This window comes from Oryx dammah, unplaced genomic scaffold, assembly GCF_014754425.2.
Source record: "Oryx dammah isolate SB20612 unplaced genomic scaffold, SCBI_Odam_1.1 HiC_scaffold_27, whole genome shotgun sequence".
In the NCBI taxonomy this organism is placed as follows: Eukaryota; Metazoa; Chordata; class Mammalia; order Artiodactyla; family Bovidae; genus Oryx; species Oryx dammah.
In genome coordinates, this window is record NW_024070211.1 from 15,347,926 (window position 1) to 15,357,829 (window position 9,904).

Consider the following 9,904-nt stretch of genomic DNA (forward strand, 5'->3'; position numbering starts at 1 on the left):
GGGAAAGACTAGAGATCTCTTCAAGAAAATTAGAGATACCAAGGGAACATTTCATGCAAAGATGGGCTCAATAAAGGACAGAAATGGTATGGACCTAACAGAAGCAGAAGATATTAAGAAGAGGTGGCAAGAATACAGAGAAGAACTGTACAAAAAAGATCTTCACAACCCAGATAATCATGATGATGTGATCACTAATCTAGAGCCAGACATCTTGGAAAGTGAAGTCAAGTGGGCCTTAGAAAGCATCACTACAAACAAAGCTAGTGGAGGTGATGGAATTCCAGTTGAGCTATTTAAAATCCTGGAAGATGATGCTGTGAAAGTGCTGCACTCAATATGCCAGCAAAGTTGGAAAACTCAGCAGTGGCCACAGGACTGGAAAAGTTCAGTTTTCATTCCAATCCCAAAGAAAGGCAATGCAAAAGAATGCTCAAACTACTGCACAATTGTACTCATCTCACATGCTAGTAAAGTAATGCTCAAAATTCTCCAAGCCAGGCTTCAGCAATACATGAACCGTGAACTTCGTGATGTTCAAGCTGGTTTTAGAAAAGGCAGAGGAACCAGAGATCAAATTGCCAACATCTGCTGGATCATGGAAACAGCAAGAGAGTTCCAGAAAAACATCTATTTCTGCTTTATTGATTATGCCAAAGCCTTTGACTGTGTGGATCACAATAAACTGTGGAAAATTCTTCAAGAGATGGGAATACCAGACCACCTAACCTGCCTCTTGAGAAATCTGTATGCAGATCAGGAAGCAACAGTTAGAACTGGACATGGAACAACAGACTAGTTCCAAATAGGAAAAGGAATGCGTCAAGGCTGTATATTGTCACCCTGCTTATTTAACTTATATGCAGAGTACATCATGAGAAATGCTGGACTGGAAGAAACACAGGCTGGAATCAAGATTGCCGAGAGAAATATCAATAACCTCAGACATGCAGATGACACCACCCTTATGGCAGAAAGTGAAGAGGAACTAAAAAGCCTCTTGACGAAAGTGAAAGAGGAGAGCGAAAAAGTTGACTTAAAGCTCAACATTCAGAAAATGAAGATCATGGCATCTGGTCCCATCACTTCACGGCAAATAGATGGGGAAACAGTGGAAACAGTGTCAGAATTTATTTTTGGGGGCTCCAAAATCACTGCAGATGGTGGGTGACTGCAGCCATGAAATTAAAAGACACTTACTCCTTGGAAGAAAAGTTATGACCAACCTAGATAGTATATTCATAAGCAGAGACATTACTTTGCCGACTAAGGTCCGTCTAGTCAAGGCTATGGTTTTTCCTGTGGTCATGTATGGATGTGAGAGTTGGACTGTGAAGAAGGCTGAGCGCTGAAGAATTGATGCTTTTGAACTGTGGTGTTGGAGAAGACTCTTGAGAGTCCCTTGGACTGCAAGGAGATTCAACCAGTCCATTCTGAGGGAGATCAACCCTGGGATTTCTTTGGAAGGAATGATGCTAAAGCTGAAACTGCAGTACTTTGGCCACCTCATGTGAAGAGTTGACTCATTGGAAAAGACTCTGATGCTGGGAGGGACTGGGGGCAGGAGGAGAAGGGGACGACCGAGGATGAGATGGCTGGAAGGCATCACGGACTCGATGGACATGAGTCTGAGTGAACTCCGGGAGTTGGTGGATGGACAGGGAGGCCTGGCATGCTGCGATTCATGGGGTCGCAAAGAGTCGGACACGACTGAGTGACTGAACTGAACTGGACTGTACAGTCTATGGAATTCTCCAGGCCAGAACACTGGAGTGGGTAGTATTCCCTTCTCCAGGGGATCTTCCCAAGCCAGGAATCAAACCCAGATCTCCTGCATTACAGGCATATTCTTTACCATCTGAGCCAGCAGGAAACTCAAGGATGATTATTCTCATTTGATAAAGGAGCAGACTAAGGTGCCCTCTGGTCCTAAAGCTCATGGGAACCAGTATTTGCACCCTGTGTGTCTGATCTCAAAGCACTCAGGCTTTTCACTGACAACTAGCCCCAGGTGCTCTTGACCCATTTCACAGTTGAAGAAATTGAGGCCCAGAGCTGCAACATGGCTTACCCCAGCTCACTGACGTTATTAACAGGACCAGGACCAGGATCCACGTGGCCTGCCCTGCCTGGTTAGGGCTCTGACCTGCTTCCGGCTCTATTCTTCCCCCTATCCCTGGCTTTCCTTCTGTACCTTCCTCTGTCCCACCACCCCCAGCTCACTAGTGATGATGGAGACACATAGACGACTAAGACACAGTCTTGTTGTTGTTCAGTCTCTGAATTATGTATGTGTTTTTGTGACCCCATGGACTGCAGCACGCCAGGCTTCCCTGTCCTTCACTAGCTCCCAGAGCTTGCTCAAACTCATGTTCATTGAGTCGGTGATGCCATCCAACCATTTCATCTTCTGTCACCCCCTTTTCCTCCTGCCCTCAATCTTTCCCAGCATCAGGGTCTTTCCCAGTGAGTCAGCTCTTTTCATCAGGTGGCCAAAGTATTGGAGCTTCAGCTTCAGCATCAGTCCTTCCCATGAATATTCAGGGTGGATTTCCTTTAGGATCAACTAATTTGATCTCCTTGCTGTTAAGGGACTCTCAAGAGTCTGCTCCAGCACCACAGTTTGAAGGCACTGATTCTTTAGCCCTCAGTCTTCTGTATGGTTCAGCTCTCACATCCACACATGACTACTGGAAACACCATAGCTTTGACTATGTGGACATTTGTAGGCAAAGTGATGCTCTGTTTTTTTTAATATGCTGTGTAGGTTTGTCGAACTTTTCTTTCAAGGAGAAAGTGCATTTTAATTTCATGGTCGTAGTTACTGTCCACAGTGATTTTGAAGCCCAAGAAAATAAAATCTGCCACTGTTTTCCACTTTTCTGCCCTTATTTGCCATGAAGTGATGGGACCAGATGCCATGATCTTCTTAGTTTTTTGAAATCTTTTTCACTGTACTCTTTCACCTTCATTAAGAAGCAGCTCTTTAGTTCCTCTTCACTTTCTGCTATTAGCGTGGTATCATCTGCAAGTACTAAGCTCAGTTGCGGACCTGGAAACTCCTGAAGAAGGCTCGCCCAGCCCATAACATTCATTAGTAAAAAGTCACAACATTCTTCCTGACTAAAGGCCAGATTCCTAATCCTTTGAGGTCTAAATAAAAATTGACTGGCATTTCCTACCTCACACTTGATGCAAATCCAATGGTGTCCTCAAGGTTTCTTCCAATTCCAGTGAGTTAGAGTCCTGGCCACTTCCAGCTCTGACTTTCTCCTTCCCAGCCTTTCCTCTCTGCTAATCCTGGCTACCTAGTGCCAACCTATCATTCAGCATACACTTCATCTTACTAAAAGCTTAAGGAAGCAGAATGGGGGTTGTATCATAGGGACACAACGAGCAGAAAGTCAAGTGATAGATATCACTGTGCTTACAAGTCCTGCACCCCCTGTTCACCGGCCACCTCTCTCCTCAAGCTCTTCCATCTTCCTGCTCATCCTCACATTTCAAGACAGTGCTCACATATTGCATTTTCTGAACCTCCTCGCCTTCAAAAATTCAATCCCCATTATTTTTAATTGAATGAATGAATGCAAAAATATGTACAGACTATCCAATTTGCCATCTGATGTCCAGTGAAAGGATTAGCAATATGAATGCAGAATTACATCAGGGATAAATGTGCACAAAAGGAGAAATTTATAGAGTTATGGCAGCATCCTGAAGACAACAGTTCCTATTAAGGGGTGGGTGTTTTCAAGGAAGATTTTTTTCCAGAGGAGATAAGGTGGGAGTGGATTCCTGAAATAAGTACGGGTAGTTAACATTGCAATGGCCTAACCCACACGTGATCTCACTTCCTATTTTCCCTGTGAAGTAGGTATTGCCATATTCAGTTTGCAAATGAGAAAACCGAGGCTAGAGAGAGAAAAAACTTGCCTATAAGAGAAAAAGTTGAGGTTCAACCTAGCTCTTTGAACTTTTAAACCTAATCTATTAACTCTAAAGTCTATGACCATCTTGAGAGAAACAAGTAAAGGTAAAGGTAAAGAGAACTGAGTGTGCAGAGAACTCACATGCTCATTCATTCATTCACTCAGCTAACACCACAAAGCTCTCACCAGGCACCAGGCCCTGCAGCAAATAGAGCTCTGCACCAGGAGTCCAAGGACCTCAGCTGAAAACCTGACCCCAAACTTAGCCAATCATTTTCCTTCTTTGGGCCTCAGTTTTCCCGTCTGTGAAGTGGGGGGTAACATGCCTGCCAGCCATCCTCCCATGGATCCTATGGGGGTGCATTTAGAAGGTGTGTGTGATGAGGCTCCAGGTTGTTGTTTTCAGTTCTGATGGGAGGTACATCCCTGTTTGCAGGATGAAGAGGCAGCTAGCTTGAAGGGCAAGGAGAGGAAGATGGAAATTTCATGGCATCAAGGGTCCCGCTGAACAGGCTGGGGATGCAATGCTATGAAGCCACCCTTGCACTTGCCAGATGGGGCTGCGGTGCCTGGGAGTCACCTGGGCACCTCTTGTTTCCTCACTCCCCACATCTATTTGTCACCAAGTCCTGGTGACATGAAGTCTTTCATATGTCCCACATTTGTCCACTTTTTCCCATCTCTGCTAGTGCCACCCTGGTCCAATCTCTCTCCATTGCTCACCTGGCAGACTTTGAAAGTCCCCCTCCTGGCCACCCTGCCCTCCTGCTTTGCCCCATTGCAGTCCATTCTTTCCCCAGCAGCCACAGAGACCTTTTGAGAAGAAATCTGGCTACTTCTCTGCTTAACGCTCACCTCTCCACGACTTCCTATAGCTCTTAAACTAAAATCCTAAATACTTGCCAGAGCCTGCCTGGGACTTCTGACCCTTTGCAGCCCCCCTCATTCCATTTGCACTCAATTGTCTTTCTGGCCTTGGGATACAGGAAGCTCCTCTTTGCTTCAGAACCTTCACATATTATTTTCTCTGCCAGAAATGCTTTTCTCTTATCTCTTCCCTGGTCTCAGCGTCAGTGTCCCTTCCTCTGGGAAGTTCTCCTTGATCTTCTCTTACCCCCTCCTCAGACGCTTCCAACCTCCCCTTTGAAGCTCTTATGAGGTGAATTAATTATTCATTTGGTTATTTGTTAAATTCTGTCTCCTGGAACAGACACAGTTATAATATAACCAGAGACTAAAGTGTAAAAATTAAAGAAGAAGGTGACTTCTCCAGCGGTCCAGTGGTTAAGACTCTGTGCTTCCACTGTAGGGGACATGGGTTTGATCCCTGGTCTGGAAACTAAGATCCCACATGCTGTACAGCATGGCCAAAAAAGATAAAGAAGAGGGAGGGAGGCAGATCAAAGGGCTGGAGTAGTCATGGAGGGGTTCCTGGAGGAGAATAAGGAGGATTTGAAGAACTGGAGAGGATAATGTGGTGGTTTAATCGCTAAGTCGTGTCTGACTCTTGCGACCCCATGCACTGTAGCCTGCCAGGCTCCTCCGTCCACGGGGATTCTCCAAGCAAGAATACCAGAGTGGGTTGCTATTTCCTTCTCCAGGGGATCTTCCTGACCCAGGGATCGAACCCAAGCCTCCTGCATTGCAGGTGGATTCTTGACCAACTGAGCTATAAGGGAAGCACCAGAGAGGATAAGAGTGGGTTGCTATTCACTCTGTTGTTTGTCCTTTCATCCAGCAAATATATATTCTAACGCACCATGTTCAGTGCTTTACCAGCAGTGTGGCCAGCAGACTCTGGTGCTCTTGGGAACCAGAGGAAAGTGTCTCCCCACGCAGAGGATCTTGAATAGCCTCCCAGAGGAGGTGATTTTTGAGCCAAGCCTTGATAAGTAGGTGTTTGCCAGAGAGATAAGAGATGGGTGAAAAGAACTGAGGATCCCAGGCAGAGAGAACAACATGATCAGAGACCTGGAATCAAGAAGGTGCAGTGTGTTCAGGGAAGCGGCAGGGTCCAGTGTGCCGGGATTTGGGGTCGAGGGGTCTGGCTACCAATGGCAAAGAGATGAGTTCAATCTCTTCACATCTGGCTTCTTGCCCCTCAACCCACAGTGACTCCATTCAGATGATATTAAAAACCTCTTGGATGGTCCCAGAAGGCTTTTTAGAGAACATCTAAATAAAAGTGACCAGGAAGGTGGGATGAAAGGACAAGGGAGGGTATTTCAGGCAGAGGGAATAGCATGTGCCAAGGCCTTGGAAGACAAAGGGTCAGGCCTGAGACGGCAGCTCACCTTGTCTGGCTGAAGCATAGCTTTCCAGGTGGTTAGACAGGAGGCTGGTGAGGCAGGGCCAGATAATGTGACCCTCCTCTATAAACCCCTTATAAAGATAACAGCTCAGCAACAGTCGAAGCCTTCAGGGTTCTGTCTCCCATCTCCCTCTCCCCCATAAACTCCAGCGCCTTTGCCTGTGATATTAGTGCCTAGAATTACAGTGATGATGGTGATGATAATATAATAACATTTGTTGAGCTCTTAGAATGTGTTAGGTGTTGTGTCAAGCACCATTTCTTTGAACAACAATGACATCAACAATCACATGGATTGGTGTGTATTTTAAGTAACTTTTCTTATTAGATTTTATTTGTTATAACAGTTTTAGATTTACAAAAAAACTGGGAAGATATTAAGAGTCCCTGTATGTCCCCTACCCCATCCAGTTTTCCCTATTAGTTACATTTTATGTTAGTATGTTATATTTTTAAAAAATTGGTTGCAATTATTGATGAAAACTTTTACTGATTTATTATTATTAACTAAAGTTGATTGTTTATTAAGATTTCCTTAGTTTTTGGTCTAATGTCTTCTTTATATTCCAGAATCCCATGTAGGATGCCACGTTACATTTAGTTGTTATGTCTCTCTAGACTCTTCTGGGCTGTGACAGTTTCTCAGACCTGGCTTGTTTTTTGATGACCTTGACAGTTTTGAGGAGTACTAGTTAGGTATTTTTTTCGGATGCCCCACTATTCTAGCAGATTCCCTGGAGAAGGAAACGGCAACCCACTCCAATATTCTTGCCGGGAAAATCCCCTGGTAGGAGGAGCCTAGCAGGCTACAGTCTATGGGGTCGCAAAGAGTTGGACACGACTGAGCGACTTCACTTTCTACTTTCTGCTACTATTCTATCTAGTATGACTGAAATTACAGGTTATTGGGAGGAAGACTAGAGAGGTAAGTGTCATTTTTGTCATATACTGTCAAGCATACATACTGTCAATGTGATTTGTGACTGCTGATGTTGGTCTCAATCACCTGGCTGAGGCAGATGTCAGGTTTCTCTACTGTGAAGTTATTCTCTTTTCCTCCTTTTTTATACTGTACACTTTGGAAGGAAGTCACCCTCGTAACCCATCCCCAAAGAGTAGGGAATTATCTTCTACCTCCTTGACTTTCTACATAAATTATTACAAATTCATTTTTTAAATGTGCATTTAAAAAATTAAGTTTTAAAAAATTTATTTATTTATGGCTGTGCTGAGTTTTTGTTGCTTCATGGGCTTTTCTCTAATTGTGGAGGGGGGGCCTACTCTCTAGTTGTGGCAAGTAGTGGCTACTCTCTAGCTGTGGCAAGTGGTGGCTACCCTCTAGTTGCGGTGCGCGGCTTCTTGTTGCCATTGTTTCTCTCCTTTTGGGGCATGGGCTCTAGGGCACATAGCCTTCAGTAACTTCGGCACTGGGGGTTCGGTAGTTGCAGTTTGGCTCCTGGGCTCTAGAGCACAGGCTTAGTAGTTGTAGCTCACAGGCTTAGTTGCTCCGAAGCACGTGGGATCTTCCTGGATCAGTGATCAAACCCACGACTCCTGCATCTGCAGGTGGATTCTTTACCACTGAACCACCAGGGAAGCCACCGGGCCAACAGGCAAGTCCTAAATGTGTATTTTTAAAATGGAGTATTGTTGCTTTACAGCATTGTTCAAATTCTTCTGCATGAGATATCTGTCTCCTCTTCCATTTCTTAGCTTATCATTTCCACGAACTTCTCAAAGTGGGTTGATATTTACCACCCTTACTTTCCTGGAAACCAGAAAACTGTCCCTTCTTCCCAACCAGCTCACTCCGGACCTAATTTCTGAAAAGCTTCTCCAGCTCCCTGAGGAAAAAAAGAATGACCTTCTTCCTGTCTTCTACAAGTCCTTCCCCTTTATAATTACAACTAATTGTCACTTCACATACCTATTGTAGGGCTTCCCAGGTGGCGATAGTGGTAAAGAACCCGCCTGCCAATGCAGGAGACATAAGAAACCTGAGTTCGATGCCTAGGTTGGGAAGATCCCCTGGAGGAGGGCACAGCAACCCACTCCAGTATTCTTGCCTGGAGAATCCCATGGGCAGAGCAGCCTGGCAGGCTACAGTCCACAGGGCTGCAAACAGTTGGACACAACTGAAGCGACTTAGCACGCAGCACGGCATATATATTGTACTCTGCTCTGCGCCAGGTACTGTGCTTGGGACTTATCACAGATGGTCTACATGAGTCCTCTGCTGCTGCTACTGTTGCTAAGTTGCTTCAGTCGTGTCCGACTCTGTGCGACCCCATAGACGGCAGCTCACCCGGCTCCCCCATCCCTGGGATTCTCCAGGCAAGAGTACTGGAGTGGGTTGCCATTTCCTTCTCCAATGCATGAAAGTGAAAAGTGAAAGTGAAGTTGCTCAGTCGTGTTCGACTCTTCGAGACCTCATGGACTGCAGCCCACCAGACTCCTCCGCCCATGGGATTTTCCAGGCAAGAGTACTGGAGTGGGGTGCCATCGTCTTCTCCACATGAGTCCTCTAGTTGTTCACAACCTTGACATCCTGTGCTAGACTGGAAGCTCCATGAGGGCAGGAACCTTGTCCAATTTGGTCACAGCTGTGTTTCCAGCCAACCAGCAGGGTGTCTGATAGGAGGCCCTTAATCACTATTTAACCAACTGGGAGATGCTTCCTGGAGGAAGGCAAACACTGGCAGGTGACTGTTTATGTGTCCTTCCCCAGGGACTGGGTGCTCCCAGAGGGTAAGCCCAGCCTCGATTCATCGAGACCTAGAGGCCGAGTGGCAGCTGAGTGTCACAGGAGGTCTGAGCCCCTGAAAGGACCCAGGGACTGGCTGCCTCCTCAGGTAGAAGTGAAGTTTGGAAGCTGACACAGCCCGGGAGGCCGAATCGGGAGGACTTGGTGACTGATTGGCTGGGGAGGGTGAGGCGGGAGGAGGAGTCACACACAGATGGCTCTGAGGTCTGGAGCTGGGGGACAGCCGGTGCCACCTCTGAGAGACTCGGCGAGGAGAGCCGCTGACAGCCTCCGGCGGCCCCACCCTTTGGGGGCTCGGGCCTAGGGCCAGGGAGGGCTGGAGCTTACTGAGGGAGGGGTGGTCTGGCATGTACAAACTTCTGCCCCCATCCCCGTGTCCTCGACTTAAAAAAAAAAAATCTCAGGCTGGATTTTGAACGCGACCGTTGGTTATCAGGTGTGGAGGGCCCATCCTAGGGGTCCCCTCCTGCCTGCGATCTGCGAGGAAGACCCCCGGGTGCCGCCTGGCCCCGCGCAGGCTCGGCCTGGTCCGGGCCGCGGCCGGGCAGGCCCAGGTCCCCCAGCCCGCCGTCGCCGGGGAGGGGGCGGCGAGGCGACGGCCGGGCCTGGGCGGGACAATGGCCGCGGCCGCCGGGGCCCCGGGAGCCCCCGCGCTGGGGAAGGGGCTGGCCTAGGGCCGCGGGCTCCGGTGCCCTCCCCGCGCGGCTCGGGCGGGCGGAGGGGGGCGAGGAGTTCCTTTGTGGCTGTGCCTCCGGCGCGGCGCGGGCGGGGGGCGCCGCGCAACTTTGCGAGGCGGCGGCGGCGGCGAGCTCGAGACGAGGCCCCGGGGCCCGAGCGGGGCCCCCAGCGCGCGGCCCGCCCCCGCCCCCCGCCCGGCCCCCTCCCCTCGCGCGCCGT